The sequence below is a fragment of the Schistocerca serialis genome, chromosome 1 (genome assembly GCF_023864345.2).
Source record: "Schistocerca serialis cubense isolate TAMUIC-IGC-003099 chromosome 1, iqSchSeri2.2, whole genome shotgun sequence".
NCBI classification, from domain to species: domain Eukaryota; kingdom Metazoa; phylum Arthropoda; class Insecta; order Orthoptera; family Acrididae; genus Schistocerca; species Schistocerca serialis.
Genome location: NC_064638.1, coordinates 1090788788 through 1090815953, shown reverse-complemented (window position 1 = coordinate 1090815953; position 27166 = coordinate 1090788788). Strand labels below are relative to the sequence as shown.

The following is a 27166-nucleotide window of genomic DNA, read 5'->3' as shown; positions in this document are numbered from 1 at the left end:
CTAGGCACTGCAATCGTTATTGGGAGAGTCTAACAAGTCCCACTGATAGCGAAGGAAGTTAACCGCAGTTCAAGGATGTTGATAACGCCTATACGATGTGAGTAACCCTGATGTTCTGTTCGGGTCCATATGACCCGAAATGGTTATAAATTTCTTTTTCATTATTTAAATACCAAGATAGCTTTATGAAATTTTTTGTCTGAAAATTAATGACTTTTAAGGTTTATGATCAAACTACTTTAAATATTTTAAAACATCTTTATAAACGTAAGCAATACATTTAGAAAAATATTTTGAAAATATTTAAAGTAATTAGTCATAAACCTTAATAGTTACGCATTTTTTAGTCTTCTGTTAAACTTAAAGGTAATAATGATTTTTATCCTTCCAACTTACTCTGAGTAGATATTTAAGATAATTCTCATTTATTGTTCCTACACAGTTACATTGCTTTTTAAACTCGATTACATGTTTCGACCACTCTGGATCATTTTCAGATATAATTAATTCAATCAGCAACCCGTCTTGTCAACTAAGAATAACGTATTAGAGTACTGTGAACTCTGAACAATCGAGAAAGCCTCTGCATTTTCAGCACTGTCCTCATTTTTGGCTTTTACCACGAAATTGTTCAGCACTGCTCAATTATATGAATCTTCATTGTTATGGCTCAATTTGAATTCCGACACCAAGGCAATTAGTTCATTGATTCACGCTAGTCGAAGAATTAGTAAATTCTTCAATAGATGAAGGAACACTTTCCAAGTTTGAAGATCATGGAAGTAGTGCATCTGAAAGCATATGTTCTGATGACCGTGCACAGCATGTACAAGTGTGCGGTCTTTTCTTTCTAAAAATGGGAATACAGTAAGGTAATTACTCTCGACAGAACTATATGGCCGCTTATCGGCTTCGAATAAATATAATCAAGAATGCCTCAGCAGTAGCCAAGTACGAAACAAGCAGAATAAGTGACGTAAACAGTTCATTTGAAGTAGAATTTTGTATGGTGCTTCAAAATGAAGCAAGACAGATGCCAAATACTGACGGGCAGAATATTCTTGTGGCGGCATCAAAAACCCAGAAGGTGCGGCAAGTGCGTCAGAACCAGTAATAACAAGAAAACCTAATGAATTTGCGCGCTGTTAGCTGTGTCTAAAAAGCAATGGCGATAAAACAAACATGCTGTGTGGAAAATGTAAAACACATGTTTGCAAAACAAGTGATCTACTTGTGTCCAAACTGCAATGAGTAAGAATAAAGTAGGACAATAAATGTTAGTGCTTTCAAAAATAATAACTGCCTGTACTGAATAGTGTTGTTTCATATTTATGATTTTGTCGATATTTATGTGACTACTTGTGTTCGAATTACAGTCTGTAAAGTGACAAAAAAAGATATAGAAAGAAAAATAATGTAATACTTTCTAAGAAGGATGCCTTATTGTCTGTTGTTTCAAATTTACTCTGCGTGAATATTAAAATAAAAAATTTTCTTCAATAAAGTTATAAAAAATGGTTCAAATGGCTCTGAGCACTATGCGACTTAACTTCTGAGGTTATCAGTCGCCTAGAACTTAGAACTAATTAAACCTAACTAACCTAAGGACATCACACACATCCATGCCCGAGGCAGGATTCGAACCTGCGACCGTAGCGGTCACGCGGTTCCAGACTGAAGCGCCTTTAACCGCACGGCCACACCGGCCGGCAATAAAGTTATACATAAATATTATTTTTATTATTAGAATTTTGTAAAATAAAACTGAGTCATTATTATTATTATTATTATTTTCAACAATGTACTGGTATATAACAATGCCACCAAGTAAACGAAAAATATGTCCATATTAGTAGAAGTTTGTTTGCACTACTTTAATGTCGGGTCATACTGACTGACCTTAACAGAACATCTGTATAGTAAAAGTGAACAGAATAGTAGGGTTAACACAATTCTTGTCTCAGTATTTCGTCGGGCGCATAATACATATTACACTGAAACTTCCTGGCAGATTAAAACTGTGTGCCCGACCTAGACTCGAACTCGGGAACTTTGCCTTTCGCGGGCAAGTGCTCTACCATCTGAGCTACCGAAGCACGATTCACGCCCGGTACTCACAGCTTTACTTCTGCCAGTATCTCGTCTCCTACCTTCCAAACCAAAAAGGTAGAGCACTTGCCCGCGAAATGTAAAGGTCCCAAGTTCGAGTCTCGGTCGGGCACACAGTTTTAATCTGCCAGGAAGTTTCATATCAGCGCACACTCCGCTGCAGAGTGAAAGTACCATTCTGGAAACATGTCACACTACTGGCCATTAAAATTGCTACACCAAGAAGAAATGCAGATAATAAACGGGTATTCATTGGACAAATATACTATATTAGAACTGACATATGATTACATTTTCACGCAATTTGGGTGCATAGATCCTGAGAAATCAGTACCCAGAACAACCACCTCTGGCCGTAATAACGGCCTTGATACGCCTGGGCATTGATTCAAACAGAGCTTGGATGGCGTCTACAGGTACAGCTGTCCAACACGATACCACAGGTCATCAAGAGTAGTGACTGGCGTATTGTGACGAGCCAGTTGCTCGGCCAACATTGACCAGACGTTTTCAATTGGTGTGAGATCTGGAGAATGTGCTGGCCAGGGCAGCAGTCGAACATTTTCTGCATCCAGAAAGGCCCGTACAGGACCTGCAACATGCGGTCGTGCATCATCCTGCTGAAATGTAGGGTTTCGCAGGGATCGAATGAAGGGTAGAGCCACGCGTTGTAACACATCTGAAGTGTAACGTCCACTGTTCAAAGTGCCGTCAATGCGAACAAGAGGTGACCGAGACGTGTAACCAATGGCACCCCATACCATCACGCCGGGTGATACGCCAGTATGGCGATGACGAATACACGCTTCCAATGTGCGTTGACCTCGATGTCGCCAAACACGGATGCGACCATCATGATGCTGTAAACAGAACCTGGATTTATCCGAAGAAATGACTTTTTGCCATTTGTGCACCCAGGTTCGTCGTTGAGTACACCATCGCAGGCGCTCCTGTCTGTTGTGCAGCGTCAAGGGTAACCGCAGCTGATAGCCCACGCTACTGCAAACGTCGTCGAACTGTTCGTCCAAATGGTTGTTGTCTTGCAAACGTCCCCATCTGTTGACTCAGGGATCGAGACGTGGCTGCACGATCCGTTACAACCATGCGGATAAGATGCCTGTCATCTCGACTGCTAGTGATACGAGGCCGTTGGGATCCAGCACGGCGGTCCGTATTACCCTCCTGAACCCACCGATTCCATATTCTGCTAACAGTCATTGGATCTCGACCAACGCGAACAGCAATGTCGCGATACGATAAACCGCAATTGCGATAGGCTACAATCCGACCTTTATCAAAGTCTGAAACGTGATGGTACGCATTTCTCCTCCTTACACGAGGCATCACAACAACGTGTCACCAGGTAACGCCGGTCAACTGCTGTTTGTGTATGAGAAATCGGTTGGAAACTTCCCTCGTGTCAGCACGTTGTAGGTGTCGCCACCGGCGCCAACCTTGTGTTAATGCTCTGAAAAGCTAATCATTTGCATATCACAGCATCTTCTTCCTGTCGGTTAAATTTCGCGTCTGTAGCACGTCATCTTCGCGGTATAGCGATTTTAATGTCCAGTAGTGTAGTTAATTCTTGAGTCGTCTTCCCGGCATGTACACACAATTGCAGACAAATGTTTGTCAAGATCGGTTCGTTTCATCTCAAAATACTCCACGTCCTCTGGATTGTGACAAAACAGCAACGTGCTGGCCTCCTGGTTCTCAAGACCATCACAATCAGGAGACAAACACACATACCGTAACATAAGAAAAGGATGAGCAACCGCTGATGTGCTTCTTTTCGTAGATCGTGTGCATTTGTCGTAATTCGTTGTGTAGTGATGTCTAATTACCCTTTCTACTGAGATGTATGCGCGGAAATTTCTGTGTATATTGTAAGAAGAGACAGACGGCAAACCCATCGGCAGCACGTGGCCTCTACCTACCGATAAGCACTAAACGTGGCCATGCTCATCGTGAGCTGTAATGCTGATACCTGATTCTCCGTGGCACGCCCGCTCGTACCCCCAGTTTTTACGAACGTCCCACTTCCTGGAACGTGCGCCCTCGCCGCTGCTTAATGACGTCTGTCGTTACGGTAATCAAAGCGTCCCACTACGCGCTGTTCTCCCAGTGTCATTGCCCTACCGACATTGTTCCAAAATTACCAGGCAAGAAAAGGTTTAACAATTCGGAGGACTAGCTGAAAAAGTCGAACCTCTACAGCTTTTCTGTAATCGCAACAATCAGCAGTTTTGTTAGAAAATGTAACCAATTTCTAAGGCTCCACATTAATGGGCACTATTGCGACTCATTTGTTCAGTATCATTAAGTCATCTGGCATCAGCTTTTCACATAACATTTTTTTAAACGAATGTTCCACTGTAAAACGCTCCGGACGCATTCTAGCAGACCTGCAATTTGCAGAGACATCCAGGTTCCAGAATGTATTTTCACTCTGAAACGGAATGACCAATGATATGAAGCTTTTTGGGAGATCAAAACTTGACGAAAGATTCGAATAAGTAACCTTCGCCTCTTTTTACCCTCCTCTTCATTTAGTTCTTGTGCTCACCAATATTCTACCTTTTCGGCATGGCTTCAAATGCGACTGAGTTATCCAAACTTCACAGAAGTTCTCCTGCAAACCGGAAGGGAGGATAATTCGGGGGAATGGTCCAGAATAAAAAGATTGTGACATGTCCTGCGTGTCCGTGGAACCCTCCGTCATCGAACAAACAAGTGCTCGCCTACAAAAAAGGATGTTCAAATGTGTGTGAATTCCTACGGGGCCAAACTACTGAGGTCATCGGTCCCTAGACTTACACACTACTTAAACTAACTTACTCTAAGAACAATACAAATACCCATGCCCGAGGGAGGACTCGAACCTGCAGCGGCAGGGGCCCTTGAGCGTTTGGTATTTACCTCTACCTATCCATTCTACAGCCTTTGCTGGCAAAATTGTGTGTGTTTAAAAGTTATGTTATTTCCTTAAGACTGGTTTTTAACTTTTATATGCTCCCTAACTGCTGTAATAAAATTAAAACGGAACGAACATATAGCAGGTCTGTTGCAATGTTAAAACCTCACTACCAATTAATTATTGCTTATTACTCGTGCATGGATTGAGAATTACACTACTCACACATCTTAAGCAAACCGTTAATAAATAGTACATAGGTTCCAAAGTATAGGAGGAAGACTAAAAAAAACGCTCTGCAACGTATACTATAAAGAACTGCCTGCAACCTTAAGCGGAGGAATAACAGGTCTGCATCATCGAATGATAACCTTTGGGCTCTGTGGACTCTTAGTACATCCGCACTTCCTCTACCTTTCAAAACAAATCTGCTCTTAGCTACTTGAGTTGTTCTTATGCTTTCACTCCAATTAGTGTGAGATAATTATAGTTTGAATGAACGCTACACAACTCAGGAAGAGTTTCGCACACTAACAAATAAATAACTCGCTACTCAGGTAAAAACACACTGCACTGTTGGGGCTCTACGCCCTCTGATGGGTTTGGCGTACATAAAAAAAGATACAATCGCCATGCACAAGTGTTGTAGAAAGCATGTACGCTCAGTTTAATGCCTGAAATTCCCTAGTTACATCGTTTTACCAGGCGGTGAGCGCGTCCAGCCTTTGTGACAGGCCAGCTCGATACTGTAAAGACGCCGGGTGACATTTACTGAACTGTATGAAATGAAATCGTCATAAGTTCTGAACGATTTGCATTAGAACGTTGAGATTGCACGGTTGGCCGCAGGGCGTGATGTGAATTAATAAGCGCATTATGGTTTGGTTTATCGACGAAGTCCACTTTCATTTGTATGGTTTCGTCAATAGGCAAAACCTGCGCGTTTTGGGGACTGAGAATCCGCTTTTCGCAATCGAGAAGTCTCTTCACCCTCAACGGGTGACTGTGTGGTGTGCAGTATCAGTCACGGAATAATCGGTGCGATATTCCTTGATGGCACGGTGACGGCCGAACGGCGCGTGAAGGTCTTGGAAGACGATTTCATCCCCATTATCCAAAGTGACCCCGATTAAGACAAGATGTGGTTAATGCAAAACGGAACTCCACCCTATTCAAGCAGGAGGGTCCTGGAGGAGCACTTTGGGGACCGCATTCTGGCTCTGGTGTGCCCACAGGCCGCTGGCATGGGCCTCGACTGGCCGCCATATTCTCCGGATCTGAACACGTGCGACTTCCTTTTGTGGGGCTACATTAAAGACAAGGTGTACAGAAATAATCCCAAAACCATTGCTGAACTGAAAACAGCCATTCAGGAGGTCATCGACAGCATCGATGTTCCGACACTTCAGCGGGTTATGCAGAATTTCGCTGTTCGTCTGCGCTGCATCATCGCCAATGATGCCACGCATATCGAACATGTCATACCCTAAATCCGAATATTTTTAGTGACGTTTACATGTTGAATAAAGTGTGTGCACGCCGTAGTCTGTAACTAATTTAGGTTTTTTCCTCCACATACACTCCTGGAAATTGAAATAAGAACATCGTGAATTCATTGTCCCAGGAAGGGGAAACTTTATTGACACATTCCTGGGGTCAGATACATCACATGATCACACTGACAGAACCACAGGCACATAGACACAGGCAACAGAGCATGCACAATGTCGGCACTAGTACAGTGTATATCCACCTTTCGCACCAATGCAGGCTGCTATTCTCCCATGGAGACGATCGTAGAGATGCTGGATGTAGTCCTGTGGAATGGCTTGCCATGCCATTTCCACCTGGCGCCTCAGTTGGACCAGCGTTCGTGCTGGACGTGCAGACCGCGTGAGACGACGCTTCATCCAGTCCCAAACATGCTCAATGGGGGACAGATCCGGAGATCTTGCTGGCCAGGGTAGTTGACTTACACCTTCTAGAGCACGTTGGGTGGCACGGGATACATGCGGACGTGCATTGCCCTGTTGGAACAGCAAGTTCCCTTGCCGGTCTAGGAATGGTAGAACGATGGGTTCGATGACGGTTTGGATGTACCGTGCACTATTCAGTGTCCCCTCGACGATCACCAGTGGTGTACGGCCAGTGTAGGAGATTGCTCCCCACACCATGATGCCGGGTGTTGGCCCTGTGTGCCTCGGTCGTATGCAGTCCTGATTGTGGCGCTCACCTGCACGGCGCCAAACACGCATACGACCATCATTGGCACCAAGGCAGAAGCGACTCTCATCGCTGAAGACGACACGTCTCCATTCGTCCCTCCATTCACGCCTGTCGCGACACCACTGGAGGCGGGCTGCACGATGTTGGGGCGTGAGCGGAAGACGGCCTAACGGTGTGCGGGACCGTAGCCCAGCTTCATGGAGACGGTTGCGAATGGTCCTCGCCGATACCCCAGGAGCAACAGTGTCCCTAATTTGCTGGGAAGTGGCGGTGCGGTCCCCTACGGCACTGCGTAGGATCCTACGGTCTTGGCGTGCATCCGTGCGTCGCTGCGGTCCGGTCCCAGGTCGACGGGCACGTGCACCTTCCGCCGACCACTGGCGACAACATCGACGTACTGTGGAGACCTCACGCCCCACGTGTTGAGCAATTCGGCGGTACGTCCACCCGGCCTCCCGCATGCCCACTATACGCCCTCGCTCAAAGTCCGTCAACTGCACATACGGTTCACGTCCACGCTGTCGCGGCATGCTACCAGTGTTAAAGACTGCGATGGAGCTCCGTATGCCACGGCAAACTGGCTGACACTGATGGCGGCGGTGCACAAATGCTGCGCAGCTAGCGCCATTCGACGGCCAACACCGCGGTTCCTGGTGTGTCCGCTGTGCCGTGCGTGTGATCATTGCTTGTACAGCCCTCTCGCAGTGTCTGGAGCAAGTATGGTGGGTCTGACACACCGGTGTCAATGTGTTCTTTTTTCCATTTCCAGGAGTGTAGTTAAATTATTGTCACCTTGTACGATAGAAGGGAGAACTCTATTGATACAAGCTGCAACACGTCTCAGATACGTTTTTGAGCTGTTAATATGATCGTAAAATTATTTTAAGCATTTTAGTAAGAAGGTGGCACTGCAAGAACGCAACAACACGAAGAGCGCAATTATTAGGAAAAGTGACATGTCTGATGTCACAGTTGTTAGAAAAGTTACAAGTAGGGGGCGCAGACCATTGTTCGAGGCAGAAAGTATTGGGTGTGAGATGACCTGTAGCTGATGGTAGTTCCACATTAGTGGCGTAATAATCTTTTTGATCGTTCATCTTATGTTGACTAAGACAAAATGTGAAGGGTCGCGTAGGCAGTGACTTTAATCGGTGTTTTGAAATTATACTTTTGCTTGTTACAGTACCTACTGAGTTAGACGTTGGTAGCAGAGATAAACAAAGCTTATATCGTGTCATTACATCTCTCAACTTGCTGACGGTATGTATTACGTGCTTATTATCAGGTTGCAAGCTTTCTCCGTGTTGTATTAAATCGTCGCTGACGACATTCTGGTCGCGGTTGTGTGGGCAACTATTTTTATCGTCTTGAAGAATACCGTGCGTCTTGTTGTGAAGCAGATTCAGAACTATCCTGGCGTTTCGTTTTCCAAGTCTCGCGTGGCAACAGCACTATAATTGTGAACTCATACGGGAGTCGCTAATGATTTAAACTTACGATTGTCTCTTGTGAATCGGAGTTAGCATCTACCCTATAGGTTACTGGATTTCTGAATAATTTTCCTATTGTTTATTTTCATATGTTCTTACTGTGTGTGTTTCCCAGTTTCCATGTTTCGAGAGAACTATTTAAATGCAGAATTCCAAACACACTTCTATAAATCTATAAAGCCGGCAACATTAATATCAAGGAACCATTAGCATTTTATAGAACTACTTGCTCCGCCCAATTACAGTGATTTACTAATTTTTTAACATTCTGACAGGGAAGGTTTTAAAATGACCACATTGGTACGCAGGAAAGCACAAGGCTTCTGACCAGATTAACTTTCTTCAGTGCTCCGCTGGTGATGCAGGGGACGAAATACACAGCTAGCAGCTCCTTAGGTGCAGCTGGGCTCCGTCTATCACCAGCTCGACCCTACATATACATTGCCGCAAAAAATTAGTATACCTGGAAAAACAGTGTTGATTTTGATCCGATGACGGTATATGTAACCAGGGAACAGAAGATGTACTGAAAATGGTTTCAGCGTCGTCCGCCAACAGACAGCGTAGCGCCACAGCTGCCAGAGTGCCATCTGCGTCTATCGTTCAATAGAGAATGCTCACAGCCAGATGGCTTAGAGCAGGGGTTCTCAACAAAATTTTCTCGAGGACCGTCTCATCGAGCATGATTGGCACCTTGTCATATCACAGTATCAAGTACCTAAAAAAGCCAAATTAAGAGTCTTTTTGTACATTTTCTATTTTTGGTACTTAGAAAAACATTGACATTCATTTTTGAAAAAATATTGAGCTTAAAACTTTTTTAATCTATCTATCATTGTTATTGTTAAATTTTTGATTATTGCTCAAAATCTTTGTCTTCAAATCTGATACAAGCAGCCATCGTCTCCCAATTGTTCCTCTACTGTAAACAGTACACAACGCTGTAAAATTCATATCATTCTGTGCTTAGCATTTTCTTAAACGCTATAAGGGGACCACAACGTAACTACGAAAAACACCCCCATACCGTAATACCACCTTCTCTGTACTTCACTTTTGGCGCTATACATGATGGCAGGTAAAGGTCCCCAGGCACTCGCCAAACCCTTCCACTAGATTGCTGCATGGTATACCGTGATTCGTCACTACAAAGCGCTTGCTTCCAGTCATCTACCATCCAGTGGCGTCCTCTTCGCACCACCTCAAGAGTCACTTAGCATTCACTACAAAAATGTGTGGTTTATGAGGAGCTGCTCACTCATTACTCTTTTTAATTCCCCACACACATCGATTTGGCAGCTGAACTGCTGGTAGCACTTTGGAACTCATGAGGGATTCCTTCTGCTGATTTCATGCATTTTTTTTTTTTACAACTATCCTCCGCAATGCTCGACGGCCCCTTCGTCAGCACATGAGATATACCAGATGTTAGTTAAGCTGCGATTGTTCCTTCGCATTTCCATATCACACTCACACCTACCACAGTCGACTTGGACAGTTTTAGAAGGTTTCAAATGCCCTTGATGGATTTGTTGCTCAAGAGATATCCAATGGCTAGTCCATGTTTGTTTGCAATGAACTCTCCAGATCGACCTATTCCCCTGTTACAGTGTCGCTACTGACCACACACTCACTCACTCACTCAGAAATGAAAGGGTCCCTCATGCCTCGTGCTGCACAGGCTAAGCAGCTGCCTGCTGTTCCTGCAGTCATGTTGTTGTTTGTCGTTAGCTCGTGACATCACTGACCAGAGTTGTCCAAGAAGTTGGCCTCAGTTGTTACAGATATTCCGCATACCTGCAACAGTCCGAGTGTCGGAAGTCATGCCTGCAAGAAATCTGAGCACTGGAAGGTCAGCTGAAGATGAACCTGATGTCGCAGTTGTCCAACGAGGATGATGTCAGACAGAAAAGATGAGTAGCTGCTGGAACCGATCATTCAGGAGTGGGGCGCAGGTGTCCAGGTAAAGCTGGTGAGTAGGGTAGTCATATGGGAGACACAGGGCGAGTAGTAGGGCTCAACTCTGTGACACCTGGAGACGATTGATGTGGGTTGGAGCAGCGTTGCCCCACACGATGGAACCATACTCCAACACAAGATGAATTAGGACAAGTATAGGGTTACATCACAACTCAGGGGAAGAATAGATGCTGGTCTGAGCAGTGGAACAAGGTGCAGAGACACCCCAATGCCTTGTTAACAGATGACACAGCTGTGGGGTTGCTATGTTTGACTGTGGTCTAGGGTCATCCCCATGTGCCTGCCCATTGTGGACCAGTGGCAGTGTGCCTGTTATGTGAATATGAGTGCCCAACACTTTGTGGCATTGAATTAAAGGCACTACTTTGTCAACCAGGCATCAAAGATGTCACAGGTGAGCTGCAGGCAGTGGTGCAGCATTCCCATGTCCAGGTTTTTGCTGATGCTAAGTACAGTGTCATACACATCCAGCATCCATCTTATCCAGGATGAGACCCTCCACAGTCACATGATGCAATAACGTCCTATCATAGAGCCATTCGAAGGCCTTATAGAGTGGCTGCTGCAGGTTGAAAGGTTGATAATGTTGTGACATCCAAGGATCCTCACTGCTCTTCGGATGGGTCACCAAATCCACATTTCCACGTAGAATATTCAGCAGATCAAAGGACGATACTGAATATGGAGGTCAGCAGGCGATGAGCAGTGGGAGGAAGTTGTCACAGGGTAGCCTTCGAAGGACTGAGGTGCTGGAGCTAAATTCCTACCTCCTCCTCTGAGATGGGGTGGATGGTGTCATCTTCAGCAATGGTAGCCAGGAACCTAGGGAGCCGCACTTCCATCACGAGCTCTGAGTCAATGGGATCCACCACGAGAGAGACAGTTTCCATGTAGGCATCAGCCAAGACACAGGCTTTTGCATCGGTATCACAGATGACATCTTGGCCTGCCTGCAGGAATGAAATCCGCTGCTGCTGGTGGAGGAAGCTTTTTGCCATTTGCCATGCACTGCCACCATTGAGGTGGAAGATGGCAATTTTTGCTGTCCAGTCCTGGTTACAATGCTTGTTGAGCACCATCTGGGTGTCTCGACAGAACTAGAGGAGACATCGCTTTGTTGTCAGATGACAAGTCTGCTGCCACTGGCAGAAAATCTGGTTCTTACCCCAATGGCCTCGAGGATGGGAGGAGGCAGTGGCCATGAGAAGTCTGGCAACCAGGGTGGTTGGGAGAGGCTGCCCACACCATCCAGAGTGTGCTGCGTGTGAAGTGATCCAGAGAAATATCAGCCTCGATGACAGCAGGGTTGGGCATTGTCTCTTGGTCAGCAACCACATAAGCCCAGAAATAATCCCAATCGAAGTCACAAAGAGAGCAGTGACAAAGTGGTGGTGCTATGCTGTCTACGTCCATACCAAACAGCATTGGTAAATGTATTGAGGATAGCATGCAGTTCATTGAGGTGTAAGTGAATGCACGAATTCCCTTAAGAATGGTGATGTACATAACATCAGGTAGGCTCCAGTTGGGATAGATAGTGGGATCGTACAACCCTAGGATGATCGCACCATACTGCTGGGAGACACAAAGGAGATGCTGGCCACTGGTACAGCATTCTGCATGTTTCGTTTGAAAGTCACCAGCAACAAAGAGCTTCCCCTTAACAACATGGCCACATCGATGTCAGCCAAATTGAGGATCCCATGGGATGGACTGTACGCTGCAATGAAGGTGACAAACCCAGTCAAAGTACAGGCTTCCGACTGTGGTCAGAGCTAGCAGCTGCAGCATGTGGTGATGGAATGACTTCTTAACTAAGACCACAGTGCCTTCATCGCACAGACAACAATAGCTGGTTTGAGATGAGTTTCGCAAATGAGGCAGGTGTCAGTGGTCTGGTCATGAATAAACTGACGAAACTCGCCAGCCTGGGTGCAGATACCGTTAGCACTTCAGGCATAAACAATGAGTCCCCGGATGAAGGCATTAGCCATGATGCTGGTGACAGAGAATGGGAGCCATGGCCTGGACCTCAGCTGCAACTGCAAGGACCGTGAGACTTGGCAGTTTTTGGACAAGCTTGTGGATGGATCTTAGGATCTCCCACAGCTCAGAGTCATTGCTGTAGCAGAAGACACGTCATATGGGACTGGGGAAGTGCAAGAGGGCACCACTACAGCCACGACTGTGCGTGGTAGCTGGGCTGACCGACTGCAGGGAGGCAGTTGATGACTGAGTAGTGGAGGCGTGCGCCACCAGGTGGCAATGTCCAAGCAGAGCAGCTGTGGCATTATGTTGGACTGGTGGCAGCATAGGAGAATCAGCATCAGACAGATCAGGATGGGACGGAAGCCCCAAATGGACTACAGGCAATGGTGACACTGATTGGACAGGTGGCGACACCTCATACCGTCCAGTGGCAAAGCTCACTCCAGAATGTACCTGCCATGATGTAGCCTACTTATCTGCTTCTTCGAGGCACGCCTTGAATGCACAGCCCTTGCTGTGGTGAGGGCCAGCTCACTTCACACAGTGTACTAGCATGGAGTAGTGGTTAACCACCTGGTTCACACCCTGGCAGGAGAAGCATTCAGTGTGCAGCCCCTTGGCATGGAGTTCTACTGTAACTTGACTTGGGCCACAAATTCCTGCTGAAAGATCTTCCACTTTTCCTCGTTGTTAATGAGAACAGCAAGGAAGAGCTGCATAACCTTGGGAGTATGGGGAGATTTCATATGCTATGTGGAGCGTATGCTGAAGCCCAATCTTCAAGCTTTTCTTTCTGGTGATTTGGGAACATCTTGAAGAGGAGATGACTTGCAGATGAGCTCCATCACTTTGCCACAGTCATCAGCATTGTGCAGGGTAACCTTGAAGAGGTCGTGAACTGCAACCCACAAGGATGATGGCGAGGCTGCACTCATGATCTTCAGGTGGAAGGACCTGAAGTCTTCTGTCCACTCAATGAGAATGGGTGGCGATGCAGTATCTTTTTTCATTGGTGGGGCAACCTCAGAGTCCCCAACTTGGGCCAGAGATGTCTTCAGAGCGGTTGGCGTCTGATCCAGCACAGCAGTCCTGGCGGTGTGTTTGCGCTAGGGAACGATGAGAACATCTTCCTGGGATGGCATTTCCGACAGCTTGGACGCCTTGGCGAGTTTGCGAAGTGTGTTCTTTGTAGGGTGCATAATAACAGAGGCAGTGACGAAAGACTGGGAGAACGACTCGTTCTCTGCAGCAGTGGCATGCCACTTGAGACTGCTTTTGAGACTGGTCTGTACCACTTCCATTATCCGTCTGTGCGCTATCTTCCTCAGACAGATGTCCCATGAGGAACGTAAAAGTAGCCTCAGGAAGTGTGTCCATGGCAGCAGTCCACTCTTCGGGATGAACGCCAGTGGAGACGACACAACATGGCAGCCGGCGGCGGACTATGTCCCAAGAGGACAAACGGCTGCAGACGACCTCCCAACAAGACAGACACCGAGAGAGGTGGCGCAGTGGTTAGCACCTTGGAATCACATTAGGGAGGACGACGGTTCAAACCCGCGTCCGACCATCCTGATTTAGGTTTTCCGTGATTTCCCTAAATCGCTTCAGGTGAATGCCCGGATGGTTCCTTTGAAAGGATAATGCCGATTTCCTTCCCATCCATCTCTAATCCAAGCTTGTGCTCCGTCCCTAACGACCTCGTTGTCGACAGAACGTTGTAACACTACTCCCCTCCTCCAACAGGGCAGACGGCAGCAGAAGCAGGAACAGGCTCTTGTGAGGTACTGCCGTAAGGAGGTGTTTCCCGCCAGATCAAGAGGAAGTTGCTATGCACACGATGAATAGCAATGAACAGCCCTGCGCGCCGATAGCGCCATTGAGAAGTCGCGTCCAAATTGTCGGCCACATTCGAGCACCGGGTCGTCTAAGTGGGTGGTGGGATAGGACCGCCGACGAAGCAAGCTCCGCCACACCCTTCACTTCAGCTCGCCAGTTTTCGCTCTTGCGCATCGTAATTCCGAATGACCTACTGAAAACACAATACTACCCACCTCCTTTTATACTGGCGAGCCCGCCTCTCGTGACATCTAATGGGCAGTTCCGCATTACATAGGGGGTGTCCGAATACTGTTGATCAGATAGGGTACTTCCCCATGATGCACAACTCTGCTGTGGCGTCTGGCACAGCTTTTTGTCGTGCACCTCCGTAATGCTGGCTCGCTTACTAATAGAACGCTACGTGCCTGAATGTATGAGTTTCCTGTCATGCCATTAAATAAAATAAAGACGAACCGCGACGAAAACGCACCCGAAATGTTGGATTTTCTCTTTATTTTTCTATTAATACAACCTGGTCAGCGTCCCGTACCTACGAGTAATACTCCATAATCGACTCCTGTAAACGGACGCACTATGTGTAAATAGAGCACGTACCGAGTTATACCTTCATGGAAAAGCATTACTTAATTCTGAGAGCGCCTAAAGCGTCTCAATGAAGCCTGCATGACAGGTCTCGCACTGAAATGAATGTTTTCTTCCAGGTCATAGAAGATTAAAAAGAAAGATTGTCGCTGTGCTCTACGTTTTTTGTGATGTTCGCTTACACACAATGTCATGTCAGTTATGCCTGCGCATGTTCAGAAACCGCACTGCGACTAATGGTGGCAAAACATTTAGAAGATACACGTAGTATTACTTCATCTCCCATTGGCACTCGCAAATGAATACTGAGTGTTACGGAGATGCTCAGGAAACTGAAATAGCATTTGACAGAATAATGATACAGATGGACTACAGATATATATTAGGTATAAAATACGGAAACAGTGCGCTGAACCACTTACATCAAAAAGATAGCCGAATCGCTATATTTTTCTGATGTCTGTCCACCGTAACGTATTCAAAACTATATGTACTGTGTTGCCCAGAATGCTTTAGCGTGCCACGAATCTCTGCCACACAAATGATGCAGCTGACCTATAATTATGTTTGCAGTTCTCAAATATTGATTTACATGATATACAGCATTAAAACAAATACAGACAAAGAAGTAAAAATATTTGCCAGGTGTGGGGTTCGAACCCACGCTCCCTCTCGGGAACCAGAACTTAAGTCTGGCGCCTTAACCGCTCGGCCAACCTGGCTGCTTGTATACTGGCTCCCTTCGAATGGTACTTCACAGAGCGACCTCGTTCGTTCTGCGCTACAATATTCATATTGCGGAAAAGTCACTGCAATTCATTGTGAAATCAACAGAAGAAAAAAATGCCTTGGATGAATGCCCGAGGAGTACCAACCTTCAGTACGTCGAGCAGATAAAACAAGATATGTAATTGACAACTTACACAACTGAACTTACTGAAGATAAGAACTGGAATTGCTGCCGACCAAACTACAGATTAAAAAGAAAAGAAAAAGAAGAAGAAGAAACTTTGAAAACTGCAGTAACGATCTGCCCGTTGGGGTCTGAAATTATTGCGATCGCGTATTGTCATTACTTGCCTACTACACTCATTTACAATGCCGGTAGTGAAGTCGGAGCATGTAATAACAGGACACTAATTATAGATAGCACAATATATTCAATTTCTATCGATATGGAGGACAATATACCTCAAGGGTATTGGTTTAAAATGTATTGTTCATCATTTCAGAATTACCTTCCAATATCGACATATCCAAAAGTCATTCTGCGCTTAAGGGGCCCTCATACGCTCAATATTAATTAATGAATAATAATGGCTGTGATATCAGTATTGCGGTTTTTTACAGTATAGAACAAGACAGCAGAACTTTAAAAATATTGATGCTCAATATATACGGTACAACAGGTTGTTCCTGCGCAATAAACAGCAGTTCCTGCCGATACCGAAAGAAATTCAATCGCGCCGAACTAATTTTCGTGAAGAACTGAAAAAAAAAAGAAGCTATATGACAAAAGATCAGGAAGTGAGCTGAAATATGCATATAAAAGCACCATACAGGACTCTGAGAAATGAAATTCCTGATTGATTAGGAAACGCGAGATACTGCGACATGACAGTATGCAGAACTGTTTATATCCTGTCTGAATGACTCGTTCACTTAATCATCATTCCCCTACCCAAACCAGTACGGATAGAAACTGGAAATTTGCTAAGGGTTTTGATATTTACTACAGGTGTCGCTTAGGAAGAGATTTTTCGATATCCTATCCCTCAGGGGGAGAAATAGGGGATAAGGGTTTCTTTGAAAATATATTGTTCTTGATGCAATGTTGAAGCTAGACCTACAAAAATTGGCATTTGGTTTCTCGGCCAGAAATAAAGTAATACGTGTTTCAGCGTTTTTGAAAATTTAGCCTCTGGGGATGAAATCAAAGGTGAAAGTTTATTTTTAAATAACATTATCAAAAAATGACAACAATATTTTTAAAGCTACATCTATGAACAATTGTATTTGACTAGGGGGTGAAATAAGAATCAGATGCAATATTCTATGAAAATGCGTCATTATGAAGGCATTTTAAGACTAACACTATGAAAATTTGTATTTGGCTTCTCAGAAATAAAACAATACGTGTTTCACCGTTTTGGGGAATTCAACCCCTATGGGGATGAACTTTTATGGAAATATTTCATCATGGATTTTTCAGGCTAAAAGTATGAAAACTTTTATTTGGCTACCCTATTGGAAATAAAAAATACGCTTGTCATTGTTTTTCGAAATTCAATCTTTAAGGAGGTAACATAGAGGGCGCAATGTTTTATGAAAATAGTTAACTGCAAACGCATTTTTAAAGTTAAATCTTTGAAAACTGGTGATTGGCTCCTCTCTTTGAAATGAAAAAATACGTTTCACTGGTTTTGGAAATTCAGCCCCTAAGGGGGTGAAATGGGGCCACACTCACTGACTCAAATATCCCCCCACCCCAATCCGCTAAGGATAGAAACTTGAAATTTGGAGGGGGTGTATATCTACACTGCAAGCGCCATTTAAGAAGTGACTGCTCGAAATTCCACTCCTAAGGGGGTGAAATAGGGGATGAAGGGCTTAATGAAAGTATGTCGCTATTAAGTAAATTTTGAAGCTAGAAGTGCGAAAACTAACATTCGGAAATAAAAAAAATACATGTTCAGCATTTTTGGAAAGTCAACCACTAAGGGGGTAAAACAGTTGGAAGTTTTTTTGAAACTAATTCATTAAAGAATTACTGAAGCATTTTTGAAACCACATCTATGAAAATTGGTATTTGACTTCTGAGTTGTTGTTGTTGTTGTTGTTGTCTTCAGTCCAGAGACTGGTTTGATGCGGCTCTCCATGCCACTCTATCCTGTGCAAGCTTCTTCATCTCCCAGTAGCTACTGACATCATTCTGAATTTGTTTAGTGTATTCATCTCTTGGTCTCCCTCTAAGATTTTTACCCTCCACACTGCCCTCCAATACTAAATTGGTGATCCCTTGATGCCTCAGAACATGTCCTACCAACCGATCCCTTCTTCTAGTCAAGTTGGGCCACAAACTCCTCCTCTCCCCAATTCTATTCAGTACCTCCTCATTAGTTACATTATCTACCCATCTAATCTTTAGCATTCTTCTGCAGCACCGTATTTCGAAAGCTTCTATTCTCTTCTTGTCTAAGCTATTTATCGTCCATGTTTCACTTCCATACATGGCTAGACTCCATACAAATACTTTCAGAAATGACTTCCTGACACTTAAATCAATACCGTACTCGATGTTAACAAATTTCTCTTCTTCAGAAACGCTTTCCTTGCCATTGCCAATCTACATTTTAATTCCTCTCTACTTCGACCATCATCAGTTATTTTGCTCCCCAAATAGCAAAACTCCTTTACTACTTTAAGTGTCTCATTTCCTAATCCAATTCCCTCAGCTTCACCTGATTTAATTAGACTACATTCCACTATCCTCATTTTACTTTTATTGATGTTCATCTTATATCCTTCTTTCAAGACACTGTCCATTCCGTTCAACTTCCCTTCCAGGTCTTTTGCTGTCTCTGATAGAATTACAATGTCATCGACGAACCTCTAAGTTTTTATTTCTTCTCCGTGGATTTTAATACCTACTCCCCTGCCACCTTCAGAATTTGAAAGAGAGTATTCCAGTCAACATTGTCAAAAGCTTTCTCTGAGTCCACAAGTGCTAGAAACGTAGGTTTGCCTTTCCTTAACTTTTCTTCTATGATAAGTCATAGGGTCAGTATTGCCTCAGGTGATCCAACATTTCTTCAGAATCCAAACTGATCTTCCCCGACGTTGGCTTCTACCAGTTTTCCCATTCATCTGTAAAGAATTCGTGTTAGTATTTTGCAGCCGTGACTCATTAAACTGATAGTTCGGCAGATTTCACATGTGTCAACACCTCCCTTCTTTGGGATTGGAATTATTATATTCTTCTTGAAGTCTGAGGGTATTTGATCTGTCCCATACATCTTGCTCACCAGATGGTAGAGTTTTGTCAGGGCTGGCTCTCCCAAGGCCATCAGTAGTTCTAATGGAATGTTGTCTACTCCCAGGGCCTTGTTTCGACTTAGGTGTTTCAGTGCTCTGTCAAACTCTTCACGCAGTATCATAGCTCCCATTTCATCTTCATGTATGTCCTCTTCCATTTCCATAATATTGTCATCAAGTACATTGGCGTTGTATAGACCCTCTATATACTCCTTCCACCTTTCTGCTTTCCCTTTTTTGGTTAGAACTGGGTTTCCATCTGAGCTCTTGATATTCATACAAGTGGTTCTCTTTTCTCCAAAGGTCTCTTTAATTTTCCTGTAGGCAGTATCTATCTTACCCCAAGTGATATATGCCTCTACATCCTTACATTTGTCCTCTAGCCATCCCTGCTTAGCCATTTTGCACTTCCTGTCGATCTCATTTTTGAGACTTTGTATTCCTTTTTGCCTGCTTCATTTACTGAATTTTTATATTTTCTCCTTTCATCAATTAAATGCAATATCTCTTCTGTTATCCAAGGATTTCTACTAGCCCTTGTCTTTTTACCTACTTGATCCTCTGCTGCCTTCACTATTTAATCTCTCAGAGCTGCCCATTCTTCTTCTGATGTATTTCCTTCCCCTGATCTCGTCAATCGTTCCCTAATGCTCTGCCTGAAACTCTAGATTAGATTAGATTAGATTAGATTAACACTAGTTCCATGGATCATGAATACGATATTTCGTAATGATGTGGAACGAGTCGAATTTTCTAATACGTGACATAATTAGGTTAATTTAACAACATACTTAAGTTAATATAACAACTTTATTTTTTTGTGTTTTTTTATTTTTTAATATTTTTTTTTCTTAATTTATATCTAAAAATTCCTCTATGGAGTAGAAGGAGTTGTCATTCAGAAATTCTTTTAATTTCTTCTTAAATACTTTTTGGTTATCTGTCAGACTTTTGATACTATTTGGTAAGTGACCAAAGACTTTAGTGCCAGTATAATTCACCCCTTTCTGTGCCAAAGTTAGATTTAATCTTGAATAGTGAAGATCGTCCTTTCTCTTAGTATTGTAGTTATGCACACTGCTATTACTTTTGAATTGGATTTGGTTGTTAATAACAAATTTCATAAGAGAGTATATATACTGAGAAGCTACTGTGAATATCCCTAGATCCTTAAATAAATGTCTGCAGGATGATCTTGGGTGGACTCCAGCTATTATTCTGATTACACGCTTCTGTGCAATAAATACTTTATTCCTCAGTGATGAATTACCCCAAAATATGATGCCATATGAAAGCAATGAGTGAAAATAGGCGTAGTAAGCTAATTTACTAAGATGTTTATCACCAAAATTTGCAATGACCCTTATTGCATAAGTAGCTGAACTCAAACGTTTCAGCAGATCATCAATGTGTTTCTTCCAATTTAATCTCTCATCAATGGACATACCTAAAAATTTGGAATATTCTACCTTAGCTATATGCTTCTGATTAAGGTCTATATTTATTAATAGCGTCATACCATTCACTGTACGGAACTGTATGTACTGTGTCTCATCAAAATTCAGTGAGAGTCCGTTTACAAGGAACCACTTAGTAATTTTCTGAAAGACAGTATTGACAATTTCATCAGTTAATTCTTGTTTCTCAGGTGTGATTACTATACTTGTATCATCAGCAAAGAGAACTAACTTTGCCTCTTCATGAATATAGAATGGCAAGTCATTAATATATAATAAGAACAACAAAGGACCCAAGACTGACCCTTGTGGAACCCCATTCTTGATAGTTCCCCAGTTTGAAGAATGTGCTGATCTTTGCATGTTACGAGAACTACTTATTTCAACTTTCTGCACTCTTTCAGTTAGGTACGAATTAAACCATTTGTGCACTGTCCCACTCATGCCACAATACTTGAGCTTGTCTAGCAGAATTTCATGATTTACACAATCAAAAGCCTTTGAGAGATCACAAAAAATCCCAATGGGAGGTGTTCGGTTATTCAGATCATTCAAAATTTGACTGGTGAAAGCATATATGGCATTTTCTGTTGAAAAACCTTTCTGGAAACCAAACTGACATTTTGTTAGTACTTCATTTTTACAGATATGTGAAGCTACTCTTGAATACATTACTTTCTCAAAAATTTTGGATAAAGCTGTTAGAAGGGAGATTGGACGGTAATTGTTGACATCCCCCTTTTTATGCAAAGGTATAACAATAGCATATTTCAGTCTATCAGGGAAAATGCCCTGTTCCAGAGAGCTATTACACAGGTGGCTGAGAATCTTACTTATCTGTTGAGAACAAGCTTTTAGTATTTTGCTGGAAATGCCATCAATTCCATGTGAGTTTTTGCTTTTAAGCAAGTTTATTATTTTCCTAATTTCAGAGGGAGAAGTGGGTGAGATTTCAATTGTATCAAATTGCATAGGTATGGCCTCTTCCATTAACAGCCTAGCATCTTCTAATGAACACCTGGATCCTACTATATCCACAACATTTAGAAAATGATTATTAAAAATATTTTTAACTTCTGACTTTTTGTTCGTAAAGTTTTCATTCAATTTGATGGTAATACTGTCTTCCTCTGCTCTTGGTTGACCTGTTTCTCTTTTAATAATATTCCAAATTGTTTTAATTTTATTATCAGAGTTGTTGATTTCAGACATGATACACATACTCCTGGATTTTTTAATAACTTTTCTTAATATAACACAGTAGTTTTTATAATTTTTGATAGTTTCTGGGTCACTACTCTTTCTTGCTGTCAGATACATTTCCCTTTTCCGGTTACAAGATATTTTATACCCTTAGTAAGCCGTGGTTTGTTACAAGGTTTCTTACGAGTATATTTAACTATTTTCTTGGGGAAGCAGTTTTCAAATGCATTTACAAAAATGTCATGAAATAAATTAATTTTAAATTGGCATCAGGTTCACGGTACACCTCATCCCAGTCTAACTGCTGTAGCCTTTCCCTGAAATTTGCAATTGTTAAATTGTTGACTGAACGTACTACTTTGGAGGACTGTTTAGTATTGCTGAATGGAGCTATGTCATATATTGTAACTAGCTGTGCACCATGATCAGAAAGACCATTCACAACAGGCTGAGCATTTATCTGGTTAAACTTATCTTGGTCTATAAAGAAGTTATCTATCAGTGAGCTGCTATCCTTTACCACCCGAGTAGGAAAATCAATAACGGGTGTCAAATTGAAAGAACCGAGTAATACTTCAAGGTCATTTTTCCTATTACCCTCTTTCAGAGAATCTACATTGAAGTCCCCACAAATAATAATTTGCTTCCCCTTGTCTGACAGATAGCACAACAAGGAGTCCAAATTTTTCAGAAATAGATGAAAATTTCCTGATGGGGACCTATATACAGTTACAATTATAAATGTGCCTTTATTTAATTTAAGCTCACAGGCACATGCTTCTATATGTTTCTCTACACAAAACTTTTTTGTTTCTATACTTTTTGCACAATGATAACTTTTGACATATATGGCAACTCCTCCTTTCTCCATATTTTCTCTCATTACATGTGCAGAGAGCTTATAACCACTTACATTTACCTTACCCATATCAGTAACAATGTGATGCTCAGACAGGCATAGTATATCTACACTCCTGGAAATGGAAAAAAGAACACATTGACACCGGTGTGTCAGACCCACCATACTTGCTCCGGACACTGCGAGAGGGCTGTACAAGCAATGATCACACGCACGGCACAGCGGACACACCAGGAACCGCGGTGTTGGCCGTCGAATGGCGCTAGCTGCGCAGCATTTGTGCACCGCCGCCGTCAGTGTCAGCCAGTTTGCCGTGGCATACGGAGCTCCATCGCAGTCTTTAACACTGGTAGCATGCCGCGACAGCGTGGACGTGAACCGTATGTGCAGTTGACGGACTTTGAGCGAGGGCGTATAGTGGGCATGCGGGAGGCCGGGTGGACGTACCGCCGAATTGCTCAACACGTGGGGCGTGAGGTCTCCACAGTACATCGATGTTGTCGCCAGTGGTCGGCGGAAGGTGCACGTGCCCGTCGACCTGGGACCGGACCGCAGCGACGCACGGATGCACGCCAAGACTGTAGGATCCTACGCAGTGCCGTAGGGGACCGCACCGCCACTTCCCAGCAAATTAGGGACACTGTTGCTCCTGGGGTATCGGCGAGGACCATTCGCAACCGTCTCCATGAAGGTGGGCTACGGTCCCGTACACCGTTAGGTCGTCTTCCGCTCACGCCCCAACATCGTGCAGCCCGCCTCCAGTGGTGTTGCGACAGGCGTGAATGGAGGGACGAATGGAGACGTGTCGTCTTCAGCGATGAGAGTCGCTTCTGCCTTGGTGCCAATGATGGTCGTATGCGTGTTTGGCGCCGTGCAGGTGAGCGCCACAATCAGGACTGCATACGACCGAGGCACACAGGGCCAACACCCGGCATCATGGTGTGGGGAGCGATCTCCTACACTGGCCGTACACCTGGTGATCGTCGAGGGGACACTGAATAGTGCACGGTACATCCAAACCGTCATCGAACCCATCGTTCTACCATTCCTAGACCGGCAAGGGAACTTGCTGTTCCAACAGGACAATGCACGTCCGCATGTATCCCGTGCCACCCAACGTGCTCTAGAAGGTGTAAGTCAACTACCCTGGCCAGCAAGATCTCCGGAACTGTCCCCCATTGAGCATGTTTGGGACTGGATGAAGCGTCGTCTCACGCGGTCTGCACGTCCAGCACGAACGCTGGTCCAACTGAGGCGCCAGGTGGAAATGGCATGGCAAGCCGTTCCACAGGACTACATCCAGCATCTCTACGATCGTCTCCATGGGAGAATAGCAGCCTGCATTGGTGCGAAAGGTGGATATACACTGTACTAGTGCCGACATTGTGCATGCTCTGTTGCCTGTGTCTATGTGCCTGTGGTTCTGTCAGTGTGATCATGTGATGTATCTGACCCCAGGAATGTGTCAATAAAGTTTCCCCTTCCTGGGACAATGAATTCACGGTGTTCTTATTTCAATTTCCAGGAGTGTATTTCATTCTCAGCTTTTAAATCTTCTAAACAAACCAGAAGCTCATCTACTTTATTCTTTAAACTCCCAATATTTTAATGAAATATACTTACATTATTTTTAATTATACTTTTATGAGAACCTTTCCTTATTCTAACATTTGCAGTACTCTCCTGTCTGAGTTTCTCATTGTGCTTAGGCCTAGTTCCTATACCAGTGGTCACATGGTGTTCAGAGAGGCAGATTATGTCAACTGGGTTGGGTGACTTTAATTCATCAATGCAGTTACCTAGGACTGAGATACAACTTGGTGGAGATAAAATTTCTGGTGATTGGTGAAAATTTATAATTGATAGCTGTGATTGGTGATCCAATGTGCTAGAATTGTGCTGTTTAATTTCTTTCGTGAACTGAAGATTTGTTTCAATCCTGACCTCTCGTAGAACTTGACATCTTTCTGTCTTACCTATCCTAAAAAAGGTGCTGCTCCAACACCTGTAACCACTGGTATTTTACCATTCATGGCAGTGCCTCCCCCCCTTAAATTTCCTGCTATTACCCCAGCCAGTTTCCCCATCCCTTTCCTGTTGAGATGTAGGCCGTGCCTGGTATAGTCCCACCTACTGAGATAATCAACAGGAACCACACCAATATGAGCCCCCGCACCCGACCCAAGCAGCCGTTCCAACTCCAAATTAACTCTCCCAACAGAAGAGTTCAAATGAGGCCGGTCATGGCGTCTCAGGACAGATACAAATTCAACATTGGTGTGTCTCGATGCCGACGCAATCTTTACCAGGTCACACTCTATACTGTACCCAGGATCTCTGTCGATGCTGTTCCCTGGCCCTCCCACAATAACCACGGTGTCTTCCCTGGTAAATCCTTTACAGAGTGAACCTAAATCCTCTGTCACCTGATCCAGACTAGCACTTGGTTTGAAAAAATTTGTGACCTGGTATTCTGGTCCTAATTCCTCCTGCAGAAGTTGGCCTACACCTCTGGCATGAGAACTGCCTAACAACAAAACTTTCTTCCTTTTCGATGACTTTCCTACATTCTTTTTCAATTTCCTATTGAAAGTTTGTTGTGTCCTGTCTACACCTGCAACCTCTGGTTCTTTCAGTTAATCCAGGTCCCATCTCCTTAAATTCTCACCTTTTTGCGGTTTCTTCATTTTTAATTTACAGTTCATAACCAATAGATTGTGGTCAGAGTCCACATCTGCCCGTGGATATGTCTTATTATTTAAAACCAGGTTCCTGAATCTCTGTCTTACCATTATATAACCCGAAACCTTCCAGTGTCGCCAGGACCCTCCCATGTATACAATTTCATGATTCTTGAACCAAGTGTTAACTAAGATTAAGTTATGCTCTGTGCAAAATTCTACCAGGCAACTTCCTCTTTCATTCCTTACCCCCATTCCATATTCACCTACTACTTTTCCGTCTCTTCCTTCGAATTCCAGTCATCCATGACTATTAAATTTTCGTCTCCCTTCACTATCTGAATAATTTCTTTTATTTCATCATACATTTAATCAATCTCTTCGTCATCTGCGGAGCTAGTTGGCATATAAACTTGTACTACTGTGGTAGGCGTCGGCTTCGTGTCTATCTTGGCTATAATAATGCGTTCACCATGCTGTTCGTAGTAGCTTACCTGCACTTCTTTTTTTTTATTGATTATTAAAACTACTCCTGCATTACCCCTATTTGATTTTGTATTTATAACCTATATTCACCTGACCAGAAATCTTGTTCCTCTTGCCACCGAACTTCACTAATTCCCACTGTATCTAACTTTAACCTATCCATTTCCCTTTTTAAATTTTCTAACCTACCTGCCCGATTAAGGGATCTGACATTCCACGCTCCAATACTTAGAACGCCAGTTTTCTTTCTCCTGATAACGACGCCCTCCTGAGTAGTCCTCGCCTGGAGATCCGAATGGGCGACTATTTTACCTCCGGAATATTTTACCCAAGAGGATGCCATCATCATTTAACCATACAGTAAAGCTGCATGCCCTCAGTGAAAATTACGACTGTAGTTCCCCCTTGCTTTCAGCCGTTCGCAGTACCCACACAGCAAGGCCGTTTTTGCTAATGTTACAAGGCCAGATCAGTCAATCATCCAGACTGCTGCCCCTAGAGCTACTGAAAAGGCTGCTGCCCCTCTTCAGGAACCACACGTTTGTCTCCGTTGTGGTTACACTTACGGTACGGCTATCTGTATCGATGAGGCATGCAAGCCCCCCACCCATGCTTCATGAGTTAGAAATAAAAAATACGTATTTCAGTGTTTTTGGGAATTCATCTCCCAAGGGGGAGAAATAGATGATAACAATCCTTAAGAAAATATTTAGCTACATTGAAAAATTTTTGAAGCTAAATCTATTAAAACTGGTACTTCTGTTCTCGGTTAGATATAAAGAAATGTGTTGGGAGATTAAAGTTTCTACGGAAATATCAATACAAGAACGCAAAGGGCACGATTAACAAAAACCTTGGACTCTATCTACAGAATCGCTATCTGGTCAGAAGTACCGATACATTCGGAAACAAACATGCTTCTATGGCCTTAATTGGCATGAAAAGTTTAGAGGGTGTTGCAATTTCTTAACAACTTAAAAATTCGATTTAAAAAATCTACGCAGTCTAAGCGAGCGACGTAGCGGGCGCCAAACTACGTAGTTTACATATGAGATTACTTCAGCCGTCCAGCGAGTAACATGTTTATTTTCCTTCAACAGTCGTCACAGCAGAGACATAATGGTCATATAAGCATTCAATCAGTTTTCGTTGAACACATGCTTTATCTCGCTGGCAACAATCGTTACAGTAGAGACATACATAGAATTCTGCGCATGTGCAAGATACATTATACAGATCACTTTTTTTTGTAATTAGTTGTTGTGAATTACAAATCTATGCCGTCCTAAATGAGCCCCGCCGGCCGGGATGGC

At 43.6% G+C, this 27166-nt stretch overlaps 1 protein-coding gene and 1 non-coding gene across 2 annotated transcripts in view; one reads left to right on the top strand and one right to left on the bottom strand.

The window, feature by feature from the left end:
* The window catches only part of LOC126416087 (uncharacterized), a 691436-nt gene that overhangs the window by 629984 nt on the left and 34286 nt on the right, over positions 1-27166 (top strand). The gene's annotated exons all lie outside the window — the stretch shown is intronic.
* On the bottom strand, positions 15772-15854 carry Trnal-uaa (transfer RNA leucine (anticodon UAA)). The gene has a single exon. It is a non-coding gene; the product is annotated as a tRNA-Leu (tRNA).